The sequence below is a fragment of the Neophocaena asiaeorientalis genome, unplaced genomic scaffold (genome assembly GCF_003031525.2).
Source record: "Neophocaena asiaeorientalis asiaeorientalis breed wild unplaced genomic scaffold, Neophocaena_asiaeorientalis_V1.1 scaffold344, whole genome shotgun sequence".
NCBI lineage: Eukaryota > Metazoa > Chordata > Mammalia > Artiodactyla > Phocoenidae > Neophocaena > Neophocaena asiaeorientalis.
The window spans coordinates 1,166,732-1,189,829 of record NW_020174693.1 but is presented as its reverse complement, the minus strand read 5'-3'; the positions used below and the strand labels follow the sequence as shown (position 1 = coordinate 1,189,829).

Sequence of the window (23,098 nt, the reverse complement as noted above, 5' to 3'; positions counted from 1 at the left end):
AATGAATGCCAAAACTATTAGGTGAAATGTTGGTGCGGAACTTGATGGAGAGACTATGTTGACAATATCTGAACTCACTAATCAATCAAAACATCATTAAAGATGGGACAATCAGACCTGAGGTACCTCATAATGTAATGCAATGGGAAGTACACCCATCGCCTATGAAATAGTGTTGCCTAGGAATGATGACTGAACCTGAATCTAATCAACCCTCTAGTTCTAACTATAAGGAATAGAGGAAGTCGTTTTGAAAAAATGCAAAATCCAAAAATTGGGACATTTTAAAGACAAATGACCCAGTTTCTCCAACAAATCAATAGTGTGAAAATAAAGCAGGGAGGAGAGCTGCTTTAGAATAAAAGGGCCTTAAGAGACATAACAGTCAAATACAATGGGTAGACCTTTTTTGATTCTGAGTTAAACAGTCAAATGTAAAACAACATCTTTGAGAAAGAAGAAATTTAACGTAACTGAGAAATAGATGATACAAAATTATTTGTGTTCAGTATGATAATATTAGCTGGTGATGTTTTAAAAGATTCTAAGCAGTTAGAGATGCATACTAAAGTTTTTACAAGTGAAATAAAATGGTGTCAGAGGTTTGCTTTAAAATGCTTTAAAATGCCAGAGGGAAATGTGGGAAAGTTGGGTAAAATACATTGGCATAATGTTTATGAGTGTCAAAATACTGAAAACAAAATACCTGTGGAAAACTGGGTTCTTGAATTACAGTGTTGGAACTGATTGACTAATTTTTTTTACAAATTCAACATTGGGAGAACCAGTAAATTATTCTTACTTCTGGCAAGAGTTCATATTGAGTGGAATCAGCCAAACCACCCAATTTAAAAGTTTATGTTTATCCTGGCCTTTATTCTGAAAGAAGACAACTTGTCAGTTCCTAAAGATAATCTGAACTCTGAAACTTGTCCTTATCTGAAAATATGAACAAAGGAAGAATTCGATACACTGAAAACACTGCCCTCAGATAAGGTTAAATGATATGGTAATTCAGAAGAGCATACCATCTAATCACCAGCAGTAACCTCTGAAGATTCTAAGCTTTCTGCTAATTGGAGCTGTAATAAAGCAACTGAGGCTGCTTCCTTACCAAGCCAGACACTCAGGTTTCTGTCAACAGCATGAAAAACTGAAGGAGAAAAAACTAGAACTACATGGTCACTCTTCCTATTATAATTATGTTAATTAAGAACAAAAGAGCTTTTAAAGAATTAAGGGGTTACTTATAATGTGACAATGATAATATATAAAGCGTTCCTACAAATCAATACAACGATGAACACTCCAATAGAAAAATGGCAAAGGACACAAAATCAGTTGAGAGAAATACAAATGGCCAATAAACACTTTTATTATTTACTTCATTACTTTTTTTTTATCTTTATTGGCATTAATTGCTTTCCAATGTTGTGTTAGTTTCTGCTGTACAACAAAGTGAATCAGCTACACGCATATGTATGTCCCCATATCCTCTCTCCCTCTTGAACCTCCCTCCCCCCCTCCCTATCCCACCCCTCTAGGTCATCACAAAGCATTGAGCTGATCTCCCTGTGCTATGCAGCAGCTTCCCACTAGCCATCTATTTTACATTTGGTAGTGTTTGTATGTCAAGGCTACTCTCTCACTTCATCTCAGCTTTCCCTCCCTGCCCCCATGTCCTCAAGGCCGTTCTCTACGTCTGCATCTTTATTCCTGCCCTGCCACTAGGTTCATCAGTACCATTTTTTAGAGTCCATATATGTGCATTAGCATACGGAATTTGTTTTTATCTTTCTGACTTACTTCACTCTGTATGACAGACTCTAGGTCCATCCATCTCATTACAAATAACTCCGTTTCGTTCCTTTTCATGGCTGAGTAATATTCCACTGTATATTATGTGCCACATCTTCTTTATCCATTCATCTGTCAATGGACATTTAGGTTGCTTCCATGTCCACTCCCAAACTCATTCTACAAGGCCACCATCACCCTGATACCAAAACCAGACAAAGATGTCACACACACAAAAAAAGAAAATTACAGGCTTGTATCACTGATAAACATAGATGCAAAAATCCTCAACAGAACACTAGCAAACAGAATCCAACAGCACATTAAAAAGATCATACACCATGATCAAGTGGGATTTATCCCAGGAATGCAAGGATTCTTCAATATATGCAAATCAATCAATATGATACACCATATTAACAAATTGAAGGATAAGAACCATATGATAAAAGCGAGAGAGAGGCATGGACATATATACACTACCAAACAGCTCGGTGCTTTGTGACTGCCTGGAGGGGTGGGATAGGGAGGGTGAGAGGGAGGGAGACGCAAGAGGGAAGAGATACGGGAACATATGTATATGTATAGCTGATTCATTTTGTTGTAAAGCAGAAACTAACACACCATTGTAAAGCAATTATACTCCAATAAAGATGTTAAAAAAAAAAACCATATGATACAACATTAGGAAAACTTTGGGGATATATTTAACAACTAGTAAATTTTAACATAGTCAGTATTTCAATACCATTTTTTTATCATGAAAAGTCTCATGTGATTGTGTAATAAAACACTGTGAAAGGCTAAAAAAATAAAAATAAAAACCATATGATAACCTCAATTGATGCAGAAAAGGCCTTTGACAAAATTCACCACCCATTTATGATAAAAACTCTCCAGAAAGTGGGCATAGGGGGAACCTACCTCAAAATAATAAAAGCCATATATGACAAACCCACAGCCAACATCATTCTCAGTGGTGAAAAACTGAAAGCATTTCCTCTAAGACCAACAGACATTTTAAAAATCATTTTTAATCACTTAAATATCAACCTCAATAATAATCAACAAATGTAAATTAAGACAAGGAAATACCACTTTTGTCTATCATACTGGTGAATGTTTTCAATGATAAACAGTAGTGACTTTTTTTTTAGGAAGAAGTAATAAAACTTGGTTCAACACTTCTGTAGGTCAATTTGGCAACATGTATAAACATCATTATCTTTGAATGAACAATTCTACATCCTGGAATTAGTCCAAAGGATATAATTATGGACAAGGATTTAGGTAGAAGGAAGTCCATTCCAGTGATGTTTATAGTAGTAAAAATTGAAAATAACCTAGATATCCAATAATAGAAATAAATTAAATAAATTATGATACGTACATGAAATAGACACCCATGCTGTCATTAGCTATGTTGTCATAAAGCTATCCAGATAAACATGGAAAGATTCATAAATTGGCTTATATAAGTATAAAAATGGGGCTATTAAAGGAGTATGGGCTATATGTGCATATGTAAATATATGCAAAACAATTACCAAGAAAATGTACTCAAAATGGTAATCAATACTCTCTTTGATTAATGGGCTTGTAATTACTTTTATTATCATCTTTTTTATTAGTCAATAGTGTCTAAAAATTTTACTCTGAACATATAAGGATAAGAGCTATTTTTTAAGAGTAAAAAGAAAACTTTCTAAACACTCACTTCTACTACTCCAGCTGTGCTCAATTGTTCTTTCACTCAATCTGGGTTTATTGTACTCTATTTCCTCACTGATGGAACATAAGAGGGAAGCCATAGCCCTGCCATTTCTACCTGCGGGCTCCACTGAGAGCCCTAGAGAAGAGACTTACTGGTAGCTGGCCTCTAAGTGTGGAAAGCCTTTATCACTCAAGTTACTATACTTAGTGTTTCATTTTACCTCACAACTATTCCAGCAGTACCAACACCTCTATCTTCACTCCCTGGCTAAAACTAAAACTCAAGCAACATGGAGCCCCTGTGCCCTTCTCTTCTATGTCAGTGGTCCCCTATCAGAAATATACTGACACCAAAAAGCTCATTCATCTAGCCTGACTTCCATTCCAATAAATGCTTAATCTACTGGTTACAATCTTTTCATAACCTCATGCTCCTATTTCCAGGGCAAATCTATATTACTTCTTAGCTGTATCCATTTGGGGCCCTCAAAGGCATAGTGCCTTTTTCTCTCCTTTGGTAAGTTAATTTTAAATATCAGAGCTTAATTAACAATTTTTAAATATAGAAAATAATTGTTTTGTCCTATTTCCAAATTAAGACAAAATTTTAAACCTCTATCCTTATAATTTAAAAAAGCAATTAAGGTCACAGAAATCAGTTAAACTGAACATTGTACAAAGCAGATTAGAGAAATTTAATTCTTTTTTTTTTTCTTTTCTTTTCTTTCTTTTTTATTATTATTATTTTTTTTTTTTGCGGTATGCGGGCCTCTCACTGCTGTGGCCTCTCCCATTGGAGAGCACAGGCTCCAGACGCGCAGGCTCAGCGGCCATGGCTCACGGGCCCAGCCACTCCGCAGCACGTGGGATCGTCCCGGACCGGGGCACGAACCCGTGTCCCCTGCATCGGCAGGCGGACTCTCAACCACTGCGCCTTCTGAGATCTTATAATTTCAGGCAAATCACTCACATTTGCATAGTGTGAATGTAAAATTTCATATACTCATTCAACAAGCATTTGTTGAGTACCTACTAATGGCCAGGGACACCCCTTCCACTAAAGTCCTGGTGGCATGGACACTATTTGAGAAGCGAATGGATTAGTCAAGGACAAAGACATGTAAGTGAGCAATCCAAGCCAATGGATGAGTGTAATAATGGAATTGTGCTCAGGGTATCCTGTGCTGTGTCCCCCATAGGGACAACTAAAGAGCCACTCTTTATTCACTAAAGGAGAGTTTCTCAAATGCAGTGTTACTCCAGGTGTTAGCAGGTGATAAACAAGAAAGTGTTTCCTAAACCCTGGAACAGACTAGGTTAAACTGAGTTCAACAGGTGTCTTTGCTGTATAATTTATCAGAGCTTTTAATATCTAATGTTCATCGTGAATTCCCAAGGATAAACTTCCAAGGATTTGCATTGTGCATCTCCAAGGATAAGCTTGCACTTCCCAAGCTTACTTGACCACAGAACGCTTTCTTCTCAGATTGTCTTGATTGAGAGCTTTACAGTTCACAAAGTGGTTTTCCATGATATATGATTTCATGTGCCTGAGACTGCAAGCTTCTTGTGAAGATGAACTGGAGACATCCATGAGATCACAAGATAGGAAAGTATCTTATTCATCTTTATATCTCCAGAGTCTAGCATAGCATTCAGCACAAAAAAAAGATACTCAATAAACAGTTGATATATTTGTGACTTACTACACCTTCCCAGCTGAGCCACCACAACCCAGAGGGAGTAGTTCAAGCATGTACTATCCACATTTTACAGAAGAAAAAATACAGCCCAGGGACATTAAGTGACTCAAACAAGATCACAGAGTGAGCTAGTGATACAACTAGGATTGGAAACCAGATCCAATCCCAAGTCCAGTGCCCCTTTTCTTATAATCTGAATTTTCTGGGTAGTCTTAATTTCAGACATTCTGCTTCACTTTTAAACAAGGCCAGGTAACACCCTGGTTTTTTGTTTGGGAAATAGCCTCCATAACCACAACTTTTTATGTTTTATAGACATAAAAAAGATAAACATCTACCTAATAAATATAAAAGCATAAAATACAGTCATGATATAAGTGAAATCTACATGATATTGTATATGAGTGATTAAACAAGAAGGACCTTGAACTACAGTCCGATTATTCTGGGGGAGACGGGCATTTACAATAATGGTAAAGTCCATTTTCAGTTCAGATTCTAGGTAGGAACAGCCACAGCCTGGCAAAGATGCCAGGAACCTCCTACAGAGACATCACTCAGAGAAAGAAAATGCTCTCAAGAGCTGGATGAAGGTCCCTCAGAGATACCACAGCACAAAACACTGTCAACCACTCCTCAGCTAACAAGCCTGGTGGCCCCCCAAGACTGCATGTCAGGAAAGCATATAAACAAAGATGAGACCAAGATGGATCAACAAATTTTCTGTAGCAAGAGGTCCCCTGAGCAGCATGGGCTGCATGGGATGATAGAAGATAGCCCGCATCAGACCAGCCTTAGGACTGTTTGCTCAGCCACACAAGTTCAGGGTTATTGCTAGCCCTTTATGAGCAGGACAGAGGTAGCCATCAGAATGACCTCTGTTCTGGAGGCAGAGACACTCTGAGTCAGAACCTTGCCTCTGCTATGATACCTTGCCAAGTATAGAGTTTATCTCTATAACCCTTCATCTATAAAATAAGAATAATAATTTTAGCTTCCTCACAGGATGACCGTGGTTTACATGAGATAAAAGGACCAAGTGCTTACCAGAGGACCTAGAACACAGTGAGTGCTCAATATTTTTATTATTAAAAGGTATTATTTTAATTAATAATTCTATTATCATAACACATCACACACATTAGGCTATGCAATCATTCCCACTATTGAATGTAGCTTAGTCATCCTTAGTTAGTCTTTTTGTCTTCTCCTGAAAGTTCCCAGTTGAAGACGCTTCCAGGAATCAACAGAGAAGTTAAAGTAAGGGGACCTTATCTATACCTTACAATCATTGCTCAGGAACCCAGAATGGCTAAAAGCATGGAAGAAGCCTCCTTGTAGACTGCTGTCTCAATAAGGCTTTGTTCTGTGTGGGAATCCCAAATTATGAGTACGTACTTGTCCAAATGACCAAGTCCTCAAATAGATCAGAGACAGTATCGCTGAAATAAAGGGAACAGCCTCTCTCTGCTATTCCTCTCAGTCAAGATCATCTTGCTCTTCCAGCACAGTTACAAAAACCAATAAGAATGGGTCATTTCTAGGGCTAGGATCACAACACAGGTTTTTTGGCTCACAAGGCATTGTTTTACATTGAACATAGTATTTCTTGATTTTAGTTTTCTTATCTGAATAGAAAGCCCTAAAATTTTTAAAAGACGAATGAAGTTAACAGGTTGATAAGCATAGCCTTGATCAGTCACCACCCAATTCCTGCTGGGTCTCTTCAATCTAAGCTGTGTATTGACTAATAAGTACTCTCTCCTGTCACATGCAATGGCTTGCATGCATCACAGAGTTATTTGCAAGTTAATATATATTAAAATCACATATGCCCACACACATTACTTCTGTGTGTCAGGGGACCTCAAGAGATAATACATCCATCTTCATTTGTGACAGTGTATGCACCCATAGTTCATAAATGGTGATAAATGAATTGTCATGCCGTCCCAATGGTATAATACACTTATCCCCTATTCTTGCCATATTAATACACGTTCATTTCAGCACCAGTCAGATCTTTAAAATGAGTGATCCAACATCTGCCTCCTATTGGTAACCACAGAATGCTAATTTCACCTCTCAACACCCAGTATAATTTGTTTGGTATGTAAATCAACAGCAGAAGAGAGGAACCAAAAAAGTAATAATAATAATTTCAACTCATTGTGCCTCTCTGATATGCTAAGATAAATTGAGATGGAAAATGTTTACTTTGTTTATATGTCAGTAAATCCAGGAGGAGATTGCCCTCCGCAGCTGACCCACCCCCAGCTCATGGCCAGCCACAGTGGGGAGAATTGTTCAGGTTGATGAATGGGACTGTGAACTGTTTTTAAACCAGTCTGACTGATGTGTTTATCACTTTAGCATCTGCCTGTATTAAGCGATTATTCATTAATAATTGCCATCCTCACCTTACTTTATACAGCCAACTTTCAATTTTTCAGAGGCTAACAGTAGTTTGTAACTTAACCCTGCCTATAGCTTTTTAAGGAGTATGAAGTATCTTTCAGCCATTTCAGCCCTTCAGCACCTGCACTCAGTGATGGCTAACAAAAGGAGATACAACCTGAGGTGACCAAACCTTGAGACTGAAAGGGAACTTAGGGTCCATCACCTCTTCACCTCTCCCTGCCTCTTCTTCCCACTCTCTCAGCTTCCCTCCCTCACACCTTCCTTCTATCCCTCAAAGCTTTTCAGTTTGGCTGGTACTATGATATTTAGGACTACAGAAATAAGACAGATGGCTAAAATGAGGCGAAGCATTAAGAGTGAATCTTGTTAACTAGTTTTCACTAAGAAAGATGACGCAGCACTAATTAGTTGTTTCCAAATTTTTCTGATCATGCACCCTATGGGTATAAAAAAAATTTAAAGCACACACCATATGTATAACTAAGTTCTCTACATATAGGACTTTGTATATTGTAGATTATTTAAACTTATACCAAAAGGAGATAAAATGGGAGTAGATATTCAATTTTTCTCTTTTTTACATGTTGGAAACAATAGACCCAGATAAGCCATGCCCTTTCATGAGCATTTCCCAGATCCCGAATGGTCCTATATACCTCTCTGGGTGGTGTCTCGTGAACAGACACTTGGACATACTCCTCTTGGTCAGGGTTCTGCAGACTCAGCATAGAGTTTGTTTAACCTCTTGCTTGCCTGAGGTTTGCATTCTGATACAATTATCTGTTTTGGTAAGTTTAGGAGTAAAACTTAGAAAACAAGAGTCAAACCTTCTGAAGCTATGTATGCTTTAAAAATGAATATTTTCTCAATCACTTCTCCATTTAGGACTAACAGGTGGCCCTGGGACGCGGCCAGGGTCAACTTGAGGCCTCAGTCAAAAGCAAACAAAGAACAGGTGAAGCTTCTCACTGGGGTGGTCCCAGGGGCAGCTGTCTGCACAACTCGCAGAGAAAAGAACGCTGGAGGGAAACACGGAACTGACAAAGTCGGTGACTTGTAATCTCTCCTTCCCCATAAAATGACTCTCGTTATTCTTGGGAGCTTAGACTCTGAAGCGAGCTGTAATGGGCCACTGGGCTAAAAATGAAGTGCAGATTTATTTCTATAATCACCACCAGACAAACCCTTCCCTGGGAAATCACTAAATTGGCTTCTAAAGTGCTAGGATACCTTTAGAATGCTTGAGATTTATCTTAGGGATTGAGTGCTTGTGTTGCTCTGGGAAATTCTAACTATTTGAGTTGTAGATGCCCGATCAGTGTGCTGGGGAAGTTGGAAAAACAGAGAAGTGAGCTCTGCTTCCCTTTCACGCTCTGTTCTGAGAAAATTCTTATGCCTAAGAGATGGTAAGTAAATAATTACAAACACATCAAATACTGAGCCAAGAGACTACCTGACTAGCTTCTGTCCAGGAAACCAAATAAGTTCAGCCTCAATGTAAATTTAAATTCCTGAAATTGAACTTGACTCATGGTAAGGCATGAACTTGACTCATGGCTCTTGGCTGAAGGTGCCGTACTTCCCTTGTTATTCAAAAAGTCACTGGATCAAGAAAATATTCAGGTATAATTGTATAGCTGTGAATCTCAAGAGTTACGGTAAAAGATACATACAAAAAAGTAAAACAAAAAAACAAATAAATAAGAACCACAAGATCCTTAGTGTAATTCTAGCTCACAGCTCATTTATAATACTGCCCTTACTCTGGCACACAGGTGATCAAGCAGCCACTGCAATTCTCACCAGTGCCTCTTGGCAGAGGTCTTAACTCATAACAAATTCATTTATTGCCTACGTGCATGTAGACATCCTTTTCCTGACTTCTTTCTGCCTCATCCTTAAGAATCTTACCAACTCTTAATTGTGTACAATGGCAAAAGTACTTCAAGCAGTTTCTGAAAGTGAAAACTACAAATCTCCATTTGTGGAATTACCATGATATTCAGACCATAATCAAAAAAAGCAGAGAATTTTAGAGCTGGAAAGGTTCTGAAGGAGCATTTACACCCATCTTTATGGACAAAAACACTGAAGCCCAGTGAGAATAAGTAAGTTGTCCAAGGTCACCCAAGCAGTCAGTGGCAGAGCTGGGAGTAAAATCCAGTTCATCTAGCTCTGCCATGATGCCTCCTTAAAATACTTTAAAGAATTATAGACCCAGAAGAATGACAAAAGAAGAAAGATATTTCTTTGCTCTGAATGCGTCAAATGTCTGAGCAGGTCAGACACTGTTTCCAACATCTAGAGCTTTAGCCCATAATGGGATAGACTGCCAATATTTGCTGGAAAATGGCTTCTTCTCTCACTGGCCAATTAATTTTTTTAATGATTTATGGGTGATTCTCAAAGAAAATGCTTTTCCTGTGAGAAGAATTAATATGCTGAACTTAAAATATTTGCACTAATTACTAAAGGTCAAAGTGGAACTGCAAAGACATTAATCAGAGGGCCCAAGGGAATGGGAATACATTGAACAAATAATGTGAAACTCTGATCAAAATATTGAGGAAGGTGCACTTTTTTGCTTATGCAATTACAAACTGGAGCGAGGACATTCTCCCTTAAATCTAGACCACGAGGTTCATGATGACTTGCAAGTAATGACCATAATATCAAAACCTCTCATGGCTCTGAATGCCCTTAAGAGAAACTTCAAAGTCAGGTATTAACATGGAGATAAGGCTCTTCCTAATCTGATCTCACCCTGCTCATCTCTTTCCACCGTTTTCTTCTATCCATCCACACTTGCCTTCTTTCAGTTCCTCAGACTCACCATGACTCTAGAACTGCCCACTTGTTGTTTCTTCTGCCTAGAACACGTCCTCCTCTGACTATCCCACCCACTCCCTTACATCTGAATAAATCCTACTCATCCTTTTGGTCTCATTAGGTGTCATGCTCTATGTAGAAAGGTTGCATCGCTCTCCCCAGTTCTTCACTTTTTACTGTATTCACAAAATTTGTCCTGTGACTTTTCAGTTTCTCCCACTAACGGATAAGAGAATATTTTCCCACTCATTAAATTTGAGTTCAGCTATATGACTTTATTTGACCAAGAGACTGAGGCAGAAGTAAGTGTGCCAGTTCTGATCATAATGCTTTAAGAGGTCTCATATGTTTCCGCTTCCTACTTTGATTCTGCTGTAGCATGAGAAGAACATACTTGGACTAGCCTACTTATCCCAGGAGGAGGAGGAGGGATATATAGAGCAGAGCCACCAAGGAAAACTTCATCAACAAAGCCCAGACCAGGTCAGCTGTTCCCCAGGTGACCCACGGACATATGACCAAGTCCAAAAATAGATCTGCAGAGCTGTTTAGCCTAGGTAGCCAAACTGAAGATACCTGAGAAATGACAAATGATTGCTATTTTAAGTCACTAAATTTGGGAGTGGTTTGTTATACAGCAATAGTATTTTTTCCACCATAGCAGTTATCAAACGTTATTACAGTCGTTGGGTTCATTTCCTCTCTCTTGAGGATTGTACGTTCCAATACAATTGAAACTATGCCCATCTTGTTCAACACATTATTTCAAGTTTTAGTACAGTCTACTGGTACACAATAGATACCCATTAAATAAGTGGTTGTAGAATGAATTCTTTATCGTTGCAAAACAGTTTCTCTTCCATTATTCTGTCTCTCTCTAGCCCCGACAGCAAACTGCCCACCTATACGTTTCGAGGTCCTCCCAAAGTAGGTACAGTATTTAACCTGACAACCATCCTGCAAAATAAATTATGCTTATTTGACCATATGCTAGACAGAATGATTGTGAATACAAGGCCCTATCTTGCTCGTCTATTATTGTTTATCTCGTGGTCTTATAGTCAGTACTAAACAGACGGATGAACATTAACAAATAAAACATATTCTTACATTTGGCATCACATTTCTATGTTCCTCCAAATTTCTTCAACCTCTATAAATTAGATTCAAAGTCAGTCTTTGAATAGATGCAAGCCTGTTAGGAATTAAGACCCTGTTCTTCTGTAAATGGTTATTGGAAACCTGAATACAGTGGTGAAAACTGCACTTAAAATAGTCATCAAAGAGCCCATCTCATGCACCTGTTTCCACATGGTGCTTTGGAAAAGGGGGAGAGACGCAGAGAATTTTACAATCTTTTGTTAATCCCTTGTGCCTTTGTACCACATCCCAACTCTCCACTTGCGCTGAAGGTTCATAATTGTAAAGGTTTGGCATTGTCAACGGCTCAGCTACCATGAACTAGGAGAAAATGGAGATATGATTCATTTAGCCCATTTTTTAAACTTATTTTTTAATAACTGTGGTAACAATGTTAAGGTACTTAATATCGTTGAACTGTACATTCATTTAGCCCAACTTTGCTGCTATATGGTCCCAAAGTCCTTAATCTCGGGGACCCGTAGGACAAAGAAACTGAGAGGCACACTCTTGTGTTTGAGAAGCACACTACTGGTCTCCACCACTGGAGAACTACACTTTCTTCTCACCTATAGTCTTTACTCTGTGATCTGCTCCCCATAGGAGAGGGGAATAAGGGTAAAGTACCCTTCATGTTAGAACGTTCCAGTCTCTTGCCACAGTCACCAGCGCCAGGCGTGAGCTGAAGAAGAAAATCACTAACAGAGCATCCCATGAGCCGGCTTTCTTATTAAAAGATCAACATACCCTTAGCATTTTTCGAAAGGGACGGCCTCATTTTCTGAAAAGTAGGGCTGCAAAAAACATAATATCTTCTTGGAACGTATCCGTAAACGGAAGCCTATTAGGGAGTGGAAATTCCACCTCCTGAGTAAATAGCAGCCCCTCTTGAACTCACTGAGCTGATTCTTTTAATAAATGACCAATGAGATTACAAAGATGTTCTACAGGGAACAAACTTGTCCCACATGTTCAGTGCACACCAGCTAGGGGACGGTTCAGTGTTTGTTTGGTGTGATCCAGAATCACCGGCAGAGCATGGAGAAGGGACTCTGATTTTGTAGTTCTGGGCCTGGCACCTCCATTTTGAACAAGACCCCTAGTTGGTCAGATGTAGGTGGTCTATAGACAATGTTTTAGAAATGTCTCCATCTCTTTCATGAAACCAAAACAAACGGGATGCAAAAGGAATCTTTCCCCTTCCCCAGGCACCCGTGAATCTTATGTGGAACCTGGGAGCAATAATAACGTCTATGTCATAGTGTGAGGATTAGACTAGATAATGCATGTAAGGAATCAGAAATTTGCCTGGCCTCTTGAAGGTTCTTCACAAATGCCAGTTATTATTATGATGCAGTCTTTTATGCATGGTTGATTCCTGAAGTACAAACAAGCCACCAACTTTTCCAACCCTATGTGTGAGAAGGTAAAAAAAAAAAAAAATGGACTTAAAGTAAGATCTATTTTTCCCTCCCTCCTTTGTCTTGTGAATTCCTGCTTTATAAAGATAATTCTTAAATAATGCCCTTTCTGTGTTCTTGCCTCACCCAGAGCTAGATTCCTCTTCGAGGCTACCTGAGCAGTCATGCTCTCCTCTATCACACCACTTGTTACTTGGCACTGGAATACTGTGCTGACTAATCTGCCTCCTCACTGGATTTTAACGAGCTTCAGAACAGGGTCCATTATTCCTCTAAATAAGTACTCTGGGTATTGATCTGCACCACCCAATTGCCCACTACAGTGCCTGGGCCCCATAGGTGCTCAGTAAAACTTTAGGGAACAGAGAAGAAACAGAAAGGCACACTTAGACTAAAAGAGTGGACATGATGACAGGTATGGCATCCCAAAGCAAGCAGGCAAGTTGAGAAGTCCAAGCAAGAGAGCCACAGTCTGTGTCCAGAACCTAAAGAAGGGCACAAACCAATGTAGGATCTTGGCATATAGGTGGTAGGGCATAGTGGTTAAGGCTGAAGGCTCTGGAGCCAGGAGCCTACCTGAGCTTGGATCTAGGTTCCATCCCTTACCAGCTGTGTGACCTTTGACAAGTTAGTCACAGATGAGCCGCAGTTCCCTCATTTGCAAAATGGGAATAATAACACTGATACCCTCCTAAGATTCATGTGAGGATTAAATGAAATAATAATAGGAACTATGTGCCTAGCACATAGTTAAGTGTTTAACAAATGTTAACGGCTGCCACTGCTGCTGTTGTTGTTACATAATAATGGTTGAAATTATAGGCTTTGTAGTCAGACTTGAATAGAAATCCATGTTCTAGCTCCTATTAGTTTCTGTGACCTTAAGCAAGTTAGTTAAATTTTGTAAACCTGTTTCCTCATCTATAATGAGGCAATAATAGCTGTGTCAGGAAAGTAATAAATAAAAAATAGCACCATGATGCCGGGCACTTATTAAGTTTTCCATAAAGGATCATTATCATTAAGGCAGGAATTCCCACACAGAACTCAAACCGAGGCAGGAACAGAGTGGAATCCAGACAGAATTGGAGCAGTGTCGTGGAATCAGGCCAAGGAAATGGTGTCATAGGCCTATTGAAAGAGGCCTGGTTGCCTTCTACCTGCTTAATGCATGCGGACAAGGACCTAGGTGACTGTCATAGCCCAAAGTGAGGCCGGACTTTGGGGATGTGACATCCTCCCCCACACCTCAGGCTGGGCATCTTTTGCACTCCTGCAGCTTATTGTGTTTCCTCTGTCTTATCCTCAACTTAGAAGTATTTATGTGGGTATCAACACCACGTCTCATCTCCCTTGGTGCCCCTACGGGCATACTGAAGGAACCCAGTAACATTCACTGAGTTGGCACTAACAATCCAACAGCCTCGACAGACAGCTGGTTGCTCTGAAAGAGTCTCAGTTCCAACACTTGGGGTCTACTGCCTTCAGTGTATTTCTTAACATCTATCCTCACCTGTATTATTTTTTTTGCTTTAAGACTTTTGGAATTATCTTGTGCCAACTACAAAGTAAACTGGTTTAAATCCTCAACCTTAGGTTGTATAAAATTTCTGAGTCCACAACCCTAAGAGAAAGGTCAAACTGCCTTCCATCCCCTTCCTATCTCCACCCCCTGCTCCCCAACAAAAGGTTCTACAAAATCTCACTGGCAGTAAATCAACTATTAAAAACAAAGATTTCTAAAAGTAAAGTTTTGTAATCAATTTTCCCAAAGAAGAGGGGAAAAAAGCAAACACGGTGTTTTTTAATCATATATACATACACACCAAGAAAACTTAGTTCTTAATCTTAGTGGAGTTGATCTCTGTGTGTTTCAGAAACTCAATTTGCAGCCTGGGAAAGTAATATTTATTTGAAGGAGCTTATTGCCAAAAGTGAATCATAAATCTGCAGGCTTTTGAGACTTCAAGGCAGAGAGAACAGAGGCAATTATTAGTCTGAATGTTCCACTGACAATATGAAATCTTTGTCTTTCAAAGCATTTGTTTAAGTAGGAAAAAGTTTGCCTAGCCTGGAGAACGTTCTATTGTGGGAAATGAAACTTCTGAAAGCTCCAAAGCTTATTTATATATTTGCTAGGCTTCTCTCTGCCAACTTTCTCCTCTCCCAGAGCGTCCGTTAATGCTAAGAAAAGCCTCCGAAAAGCACACATTATAAGCAGAGAAAATCTTAATGAATGTAATATATTTGGCAAATCTGTTTTATCTACCAAGGAAATTTCCTTCCTCTCTTCATTACTCATCTCTTTTTTGTTTGTTTGTTTTTTAATGTTTTTCTCCTTGATTCATCCTAGGCAGTTTATTTTTCTCTCCTTCCAAAAATGAAAAATAAAAATAGAAACCCAAACAATCTCTTGACTTCCATTCTCTTGTCATTTTTCATTTCTTCCCACTTACTCGATTTCCTTCCTTTTGGGAAACTCTAGGAGAAGGCTGGAGGTGGCAGGGGTAGTGCAGGGAACCTTAAGAGCCCTTTGCTAACTTCCCTTCTCTAGCTCAACCAGAGAAGTAGCCATTGCAAAACCCAACTATGAAAGCGTGGACTATACACCTTATAGGTCATCCTTGGCCAGTGTGCATGCCAAGCTCACCTCCCACTGCCGCTCAGCATGCTGCTTCCCTCAGCTCGTGTGTGCTCAAGAATTGCTAAGCCATCTTAACACAGACCTGAACAGCCCCACCTAAGCTGTCAGCTATAGAAAGTGGGTTTTTTCATCATACAAGGCATTCCAAATCCAAAAGATTAGGAGTTACCTGGATAATTTCCTCCTAACACTAATGAGGTTAAAGTTGAATGCATTTGTATATCTTTGTACATAATTTGATTCTCCTTCCTACTGAATCTGTGCTACCTGAGACCACACCTATGACCTGAGATTCCCTTAAAACTTTGCTAATCAGAGCATGGTGCCTGGGCCAGAGGCATCAGCATCACCCGGGAGCTTCTTAGGAATGTAGCATTTCAAGCCGTTATCCCCTGACCTACCGAACAGGAAACTTCATGGTTCGCCTGCACATCAAGGTTTGAGAAGCTCTGTTAACCCAGTGCATACAAGGCACCTGGGGTTTGGGTTGGAGAAGTGAGAGGGCTGCTGCTTCTGCTGTGCCACACCCTCTACAGGGCAGTTCGTAGTGTCTCCAGATCCCCCACCCCTTCTCCATCTCTAATTGTCTTCACCACTCCATCCACTGGCTGCACTGGACTTCTAGGGCCTTGGTCTCCGTTAACTGCAGGTACTGCTGGTACATGGGCCGGCCACACTCTTCCCTCCTTGCCAGGTCTGCCCGTACCTGTGTGAGCTGTTATCGCAGAGACTGATGACGTGACATTTACAGTTCCTTTCCCAGAAAGAAGCATAAGACATTTCATGAAAGCTGCACATAATCCTCCTCAATCCACTGTAGAATGGGGAGGAGGGATGCATTTTAAAATAATCCCATTTGATTCATCCCACCTACATGGTATTCTCTCCCCTTCTTGAGTAGAAGGAAAGCAAATAACTAAAGATGCACTGCCCCTGGGGGAGGTGTGCTCGTGTGTGTGTGTGTGAGCGTGCATGGAATATTTTTAAGTTTTAAAAAGGAGTCTGGTTTGTACACCTTCAGATTCTTCATAGGACTTCTGACTCTCTGACAATAGGCATTTGTCTAAGTATTCCACTCCCCACTCTGCAAACCCTGGCTGCCTACTGGAAGCCCACAACCCCAAGTCCCCACATTCCCATGGGTGCCCGGGCTGGAGACCACGTGATGAGCTTTGTCACAGCTTCACACTGAAGACACAACCCCAAACCACATCATTAGGCTTGTAGCAGATACTTTCCATGCTGGGGCAGTATAAACACTTCTCCAAACACATACCCATGCATTTTAGTTCCTTGTTTTTTCTGGGCTTCTCATACTCCCAAGCAGCCTCTAGCATTAAGCCATTCACTTGGAATCATGAGTTCTTCCTTTCTTTCCTTTTAGGCAGACAAGAACGTGGGCAGGCAGCCTCTGGCTGATGCGAACGCAGTGAACTTCTCCCAGACATCAAGGGTTCCAGCCAGTTTGTTGTGGTTTTGTTCTTCTGAATAACCTGTCAAGCTCATCTGCTTGACACTCAACATCTCAGCCCTGTGAGGAGAGCAGGGTCTGGAAGCTTCCAAAGAGATCACATCTCCTGTCAGATCATTGTTGGGCATAACACCTCTTCCCAGCGGTATTTGTGAGAGATGTCAGAGTGTGTGCTTCCTGACATGTAGCATTAGGCCTAGGGTTTTTAAAATAACTTCAAGAGCAAAAAGAAAGAGTTGCATCCTCCTTCTACTTTAACATGGCTGCAGACATTGTTTCATGTTAGCCTCCTAGCAGTGCAAGAGTAAGGGAGATGGAAACAGGTAGCTAAGGAAGAGGACTGGACCTCTCATAGGGGTGCCCACCATGTGTTGTTCATGGACTGGAGCATCTGGACCTCTGAAAGTGTCTGGGCAGCTCTGTAAGAACACAGCAGGCCCCCCCCGCCCCGAACTCCTCACTGAGCTATACAACATTTGCAAACTCTAGGACCCCTGCTTCTCTTAGGAAGTCCCCACCTATCACCAGCTTGAGAGAAGAGTCTTCTCTCCTAGCCAGGGAATGAAACACACCTCTCAGAAATGAAACTTTTAATCTAAGATTCCATTTACATTAAACTCAGTTAACTCAGCTGCAACAGAGACCACAGGGATGTGTTTTTGAACAAGGAGGAATGCCCTTGTTTTAACTGAGTTCCAGCAGGGATGCATAACTTAGAGTGGGGCCTAGTATGTGCCTTTTCTGTGAGTCTTGGGGGTTTGGGAAAAATCCAATTTGAATATTTTTAAATCCTTAGAAGGATCTGGTTGGTAACAAGGAGTGACTTGCTTTCCACAGATTAACTCAAATGGAAAATAAGATTAGTCTAAATGACTCCCATGCATATTTCTAGAAGAGTCCCAAAATGGAATGTCCTTCTCTCACAATGCATTTTGTAACACCATTCTTTAAATCTACTCAAGAAAGGAACAAAATGTAAGAATGGCCCTCATTTTAGTCCTTGGTCCTAATTCTGCCCATTTTTAGAAGCTATAAAATTGAGTGGCATATAATCCCTTAGGTTATCACTGTTTCCATACTGTGCAACAAATACTTGGTGTCCCTATTGAGTGCTTGGGAGCACCGTGGAGGATACCAAAGTGTAAAACTCAGTTTACTGAACAAGGTTGTAAACCACATAAAGCAAGGCTGGCCTTTTCTCACCTAGAAGTCAGCCTTAGCCTGGAATCTCAGTCAAAGAAATATACTCAAAAATAACCAAGAAGAAATTTGTATCTATATGGAAATCTATTAAAAAGTCTCCAAAGAGATCCCTCTCACAACACACAGCAAAACTGACTGAAACCAGCTTTTGTCACTTTTTATCTACATAAATATATTATTTGTGTGTGCATTTGTATGCATTGCACCTGCCCCCAGAAACTCTCTTCTCCAAAATCTCTCTAACTCCCACAAGATTTCTTCTGTCTCCCTTCCCTGTGTCTGTAGGTAATACTTTTCTCTTGTCAGTAGATCTCTGATATTTCCAGTATAAACCTGGCTGGCCTCTCCCACCTTCTTCCACAATCAGTAAGTGACTGGCCCAGGAGCCCACCTGGCAAGACACAAGGAAGGGGAAGCAGGAGGAGGTGGAAGCTGCTTCTCCTCAGCAAACTGAGGAGGGGAAAGGCTATGAAGGTTTAAATAATATTCATTTCCCTATCAGGAGGGAACTGTTTAACAAATATTAATTGAATACTTATTTTATGAGCTACACACTACCCAGTATGAACTTACTGATAAAACAGACCTGGTCCCTGCCCTCAAGGAGCTTATTGTCTACAGGGGGAAGCAATTCTCAGTAACTGAATAATTACTTTTATGATAAGTCCTGCATCCACCAGCAGGGTACAGCTCTAATCCGGATGTCCCTTAAGATGTAAGTTAAAGCAGTCAGATCCCATTCCATATCCAGTGATTAAGTCCAGAGCCCTCTTCAAGATGCCTGCAAAATTCCCAAGGAGCGGAAGATGGGGGAATGAGGTACATTTTCCTGCCCCTGCTGAATTCTCTCTCATTTCCTGCCTCTGCTGAATTCTTGTTCTCTGCTCTGTGCCTGGAGGTCAGTCCTTTATCTCCCTGATTCCCCACTCAAGCAACAAGGGAACAAAGCCTGTGATGTGTAGCAAAACTTTCGCTGAAGTTTTCTAGGTCACTGCCAAAGAGTTACATTCCTGCATGACACAGCAAGTAACTTAAAACTACATATTAGTCATCTCATCTTAAAAGTCCCTTTGGCCACCATGACACAGGGGATTTCACACTGGTCTCCCTACTCCAGTTAGCACCCAGTCGTTTACCATCTTGCTGCTGCTGTGAGTATGCACGCACACACACACGCACGCACACACAACTGTCCAGGTAATTCCAAATTCTTTCACTTTGTTATGCACAGAAATTCAGTTCTCTCCAACCCTTATATCCAAACTCAGCTCTAGACCCAAACTTTAGTTACTCAGAGGAGCAAAAGAGTTGGCTGTATGTTAAAAGCAAAAAGAACCACAAATTTATAGTCTTTTCTCTAATAAGAACTAGCCTCCTTTATTAAGTGACAAAAAGAATTATGCCAACACTGAGAGATATAAAAATTGTCCCTTTCTGTGTAATGAGATTAGACCAAATACTCTCTAAGACCCACGAGACTATAAGTTCCAAAAGAACATGGACAGTGTCTGTCTTATTCTCTTCTGTATGTAGTATCTAGCGATCTCAACAAATGTTCTGAATAATTTACTAATACCCTGTTCAGTACTAACATTCTGTAATTCTTTAATATCTGCAATTCTTTTATCTATTTTTATTTTTTTAATCATACTTGTCTCACATATGGAAGAAGTGTAGAACAAAAGCTTTAGCCAAAAGAATTAAAGCATTAAATCTATATACTTATTATTGTATCAGTTAGGATTACTTCGGCTATGAATAACTGAAAAACCAACTCAAAGTGGCTTAAATGATAAAGAAATTATTATTTCACAGAATAAAAAGTTCAAGGATGAGGTTGTCCCAGGGCTAATCAATTTTCCAACTTGGCAACATTATCGATATCCAGGTTCTTTACAACTTTCTACTCTGCCATCCTCAGTGAGGTCCTTAAGAACATCTTCTCAGAACTGCAGAATAGCTGGAGCCACATAAAACATCACACTCCACACAACAAAGCCCTTCTCTGGGTACTTTATCAGGAACAAAGGTAACGTTCCCAGAAGCCACTCCATAGACTTTAGCTCACATTTCACTAGCCAAAACGACATTACCTGCTCAGTCCTAAACCAATGCAAGGGAAATGGAATAGCCACTACTGCCTAAGACTAACCTGGATTCAGCTCTCGGAGTTGGGACACCAGAGTCCCAAAAGAACCCAAAGTCCCTGAAGAACATGGTCACTCCTCGCCTGAACATAATTGGAGTTCTCTTAGCAAGGATAAAGGAAGGAGTCTCTACTGGGTAGTCAACCAACAGTATATGCCATATATACTATCATTTAAAAAATGTCATTCTGAATGCAATGAGAATAATTTTGACTGGGAAACTAATTCCAAATGAAAGGAATGTTTTGAAGATTGGGTCACCGATTAACCCAAAATTGTCAATATTGATGTATTAATCTCTTTTTCCACAAACCTTTCATCGTATTTTGTGTCCAAAGTTATTGGGAGTATTAGAGATAAAAATTGTCAATGTCTTCCTTACCTGGATTATTTAGGATTCCTATTTTAATTGGAACTTTTCAGAAGGATGTTCTGATGCCATTCCTGATGCCATGACACTGAAACAAACAGAAACCACATGCAATAGGTTACACCAAACTCTAGGAAGCTGTTATTTATTTCAAATATAATACAACCCACCCTCTTAGAGATATTCATTATCTTGCAGAAAGTTCTCTCCTGGATACCAAGCTAGAACACACAAGAGCTAGTCATTAATGCTAGGGACCACAGCAAACTGTGAGAGACACTGAGGCTGGAAATGTGAAGTGTCAGGCCATGTAGTAAGAGATCCACAGAGAAAGACAGAACACCCTTTTCATCTCCACTGCCCTTGATAAATTAAAGACTCTTTTGGATGCAAGTGACAAAAATCTGACCTAAACTATCTTAAACAAAACAGAACTTTTATTGACTTATCAGAACATTCTCTGTGACTCTCCATAGAAAGGCAACTTCTTTCCATTTTAAATTTTTGTATCATCTTCTTTTAGGATTTTTTTTTTGAAAGAGCAGGAAGTTTAAAGGCTTCCTACTTGCTTGCCAAATAGCACAGCATGATAAATCTTACAGCACCCAAATTACAATCAGCAGCATCTCAGTAGCTCACATCTGCCTGTGGAATTCCCTTTACAATCAATCAGATGTATTGAAAAGGCCTTTGTGATGCAGAAGGGAACAAAAGTCACCTGTGTTTTTCAGTTTACTCTAATTTGTACACAAGATATAATTTGCTACACTGCAGGTCTCTTGCTCAAAGAGATTCAAAACAACAAAAGCAAAAATAATCACTACTATTCTGAGGGTAAGATAAGTGATAGGAAAACTAGCTGTGATCAGCTGGGAATTACATTAAATCTAAACCATATGCAGGAGCAAAGAGCTTTAGTAGGGGAAAAGACCTAAAAAATGTAACCATTGTAATCTTTTATTTCATAGATGAAGAAATGAAGTCAGTGGCCTTGTAGCTAACATGGCCAGTTGGATACATAAGGTGATTTTCATTCCCTCCTCAATCCCAACTAGACTATCAGTAAAGGAATACAAAAAGTGTAAACCCAACTGGGCAAAAGAGAACAGGAGAGGAAATACATAGTGGACAGGAGACCACAGGGTAGTGGATAAGTGGTAGTCATCAACTTAGCAGCCAGAGAAATCTGGAAACTAAGTGGCAAGAAAACCTACTTGTGCCTCTAAACCGCAGAAAGCCCTGGGAATTGGTGATACCAGGTACCTCTGAAGGGTTGAAGGATGGAAATGAAGATCCAGAGGATTGGATGGAAAGTCAGGATAAGGAGCCAATAAATCTCTTAGGTCACCTTCCCAAATCTACTTAGCCAAGAGATGGTTTATCCTCCACTTTGGCAGAAGGTGGGAGGGTTTCCACTCTAGAAACACTGAACAGGAGAAACTCCATGCTAATGCAACAGAGGGAGGGATGGGGCGCAATGGGGGAATTATACTGAATTAATAATGATGACAGTGATGATAGTTAAAATAGGTGTAACTATTTAATGAACACTCACAATGTTTAAAACACCACAAGCAGGTTATAGGCCTTGATTCACTTAATCCTAAAAACTACAGGTATACTCCACTTTTCAAAAGTTTGCTTTACACCACTCCACTTATGAAAGGCCTACCTTAGTATCGGTTTTTGCTAACTGAGAGAAATCAAAGAGGATTTTCACTTTTACAAAAAAAAAAAAAAAAAGATGAAAAGGGAAAATAGCATTCAACTGCCTCAAACCACTTGCAGTGAATCACTGCAGAGGCAGCTGGCAACCCAATAGGATTTTCACTTTTAAAAAAAAAAAAAAAAAAAGATGAAAAGTGAAAATAGCATTCAACTGCCTCAAACCACTTGCAGTGAATCACTGCAGAGGCAGCTGGCAACCCAAGCAGTGAGAGCGGCCCCACCAAGCTCCTTCCCCAGGAACCACACTCAGCATCTCAGCATCAAGCCACCACAGCTTTGAACTGTGTCTGTGAGCATCTGTGCTTTACCTCGGTTTATTTTGCGCCCTTTAGCAAAATGTTTCCTAAGGTAATTGCTTCTTCTCTTTGTGCCATTTCAGCTTATGGAAGCCTTCATAGGAATGCTCTGATTTCAGATAGCAGGGGAAACCTGTACCCTATAAAGTAGGTATTACTAGTGCCCTCATTTTACAGATGATGAAACAGGTCAAACAAGTGCAAGGAGTCACAAG

General features: G+C 40.0%; 1 long non-coding RNA gene across 1 annotated transcript in view; it reads right to left on the bottom strand.

Annotated features, from left to right (window-relative positions):
• The window catches only part of LOC112409031 (uncharacterized), a 222,941-nt gene extending 201,994 nt beyond the window's left edge, over nucleotides 1-20,947 (bottom strand). The window contains exon 1 of the long non-coding RNA XR_003005079.1: nucleotides 20,872-20,947. This is a non-coding gene — a long non-coding RNA (uncharacterized LOC112409031). The remainder of the gene's footprint in view (nucleotides 1-20,871) is intronic.
• Nucleotides 20,948-23,098: the final 2,151 nt, after the last annotated feature.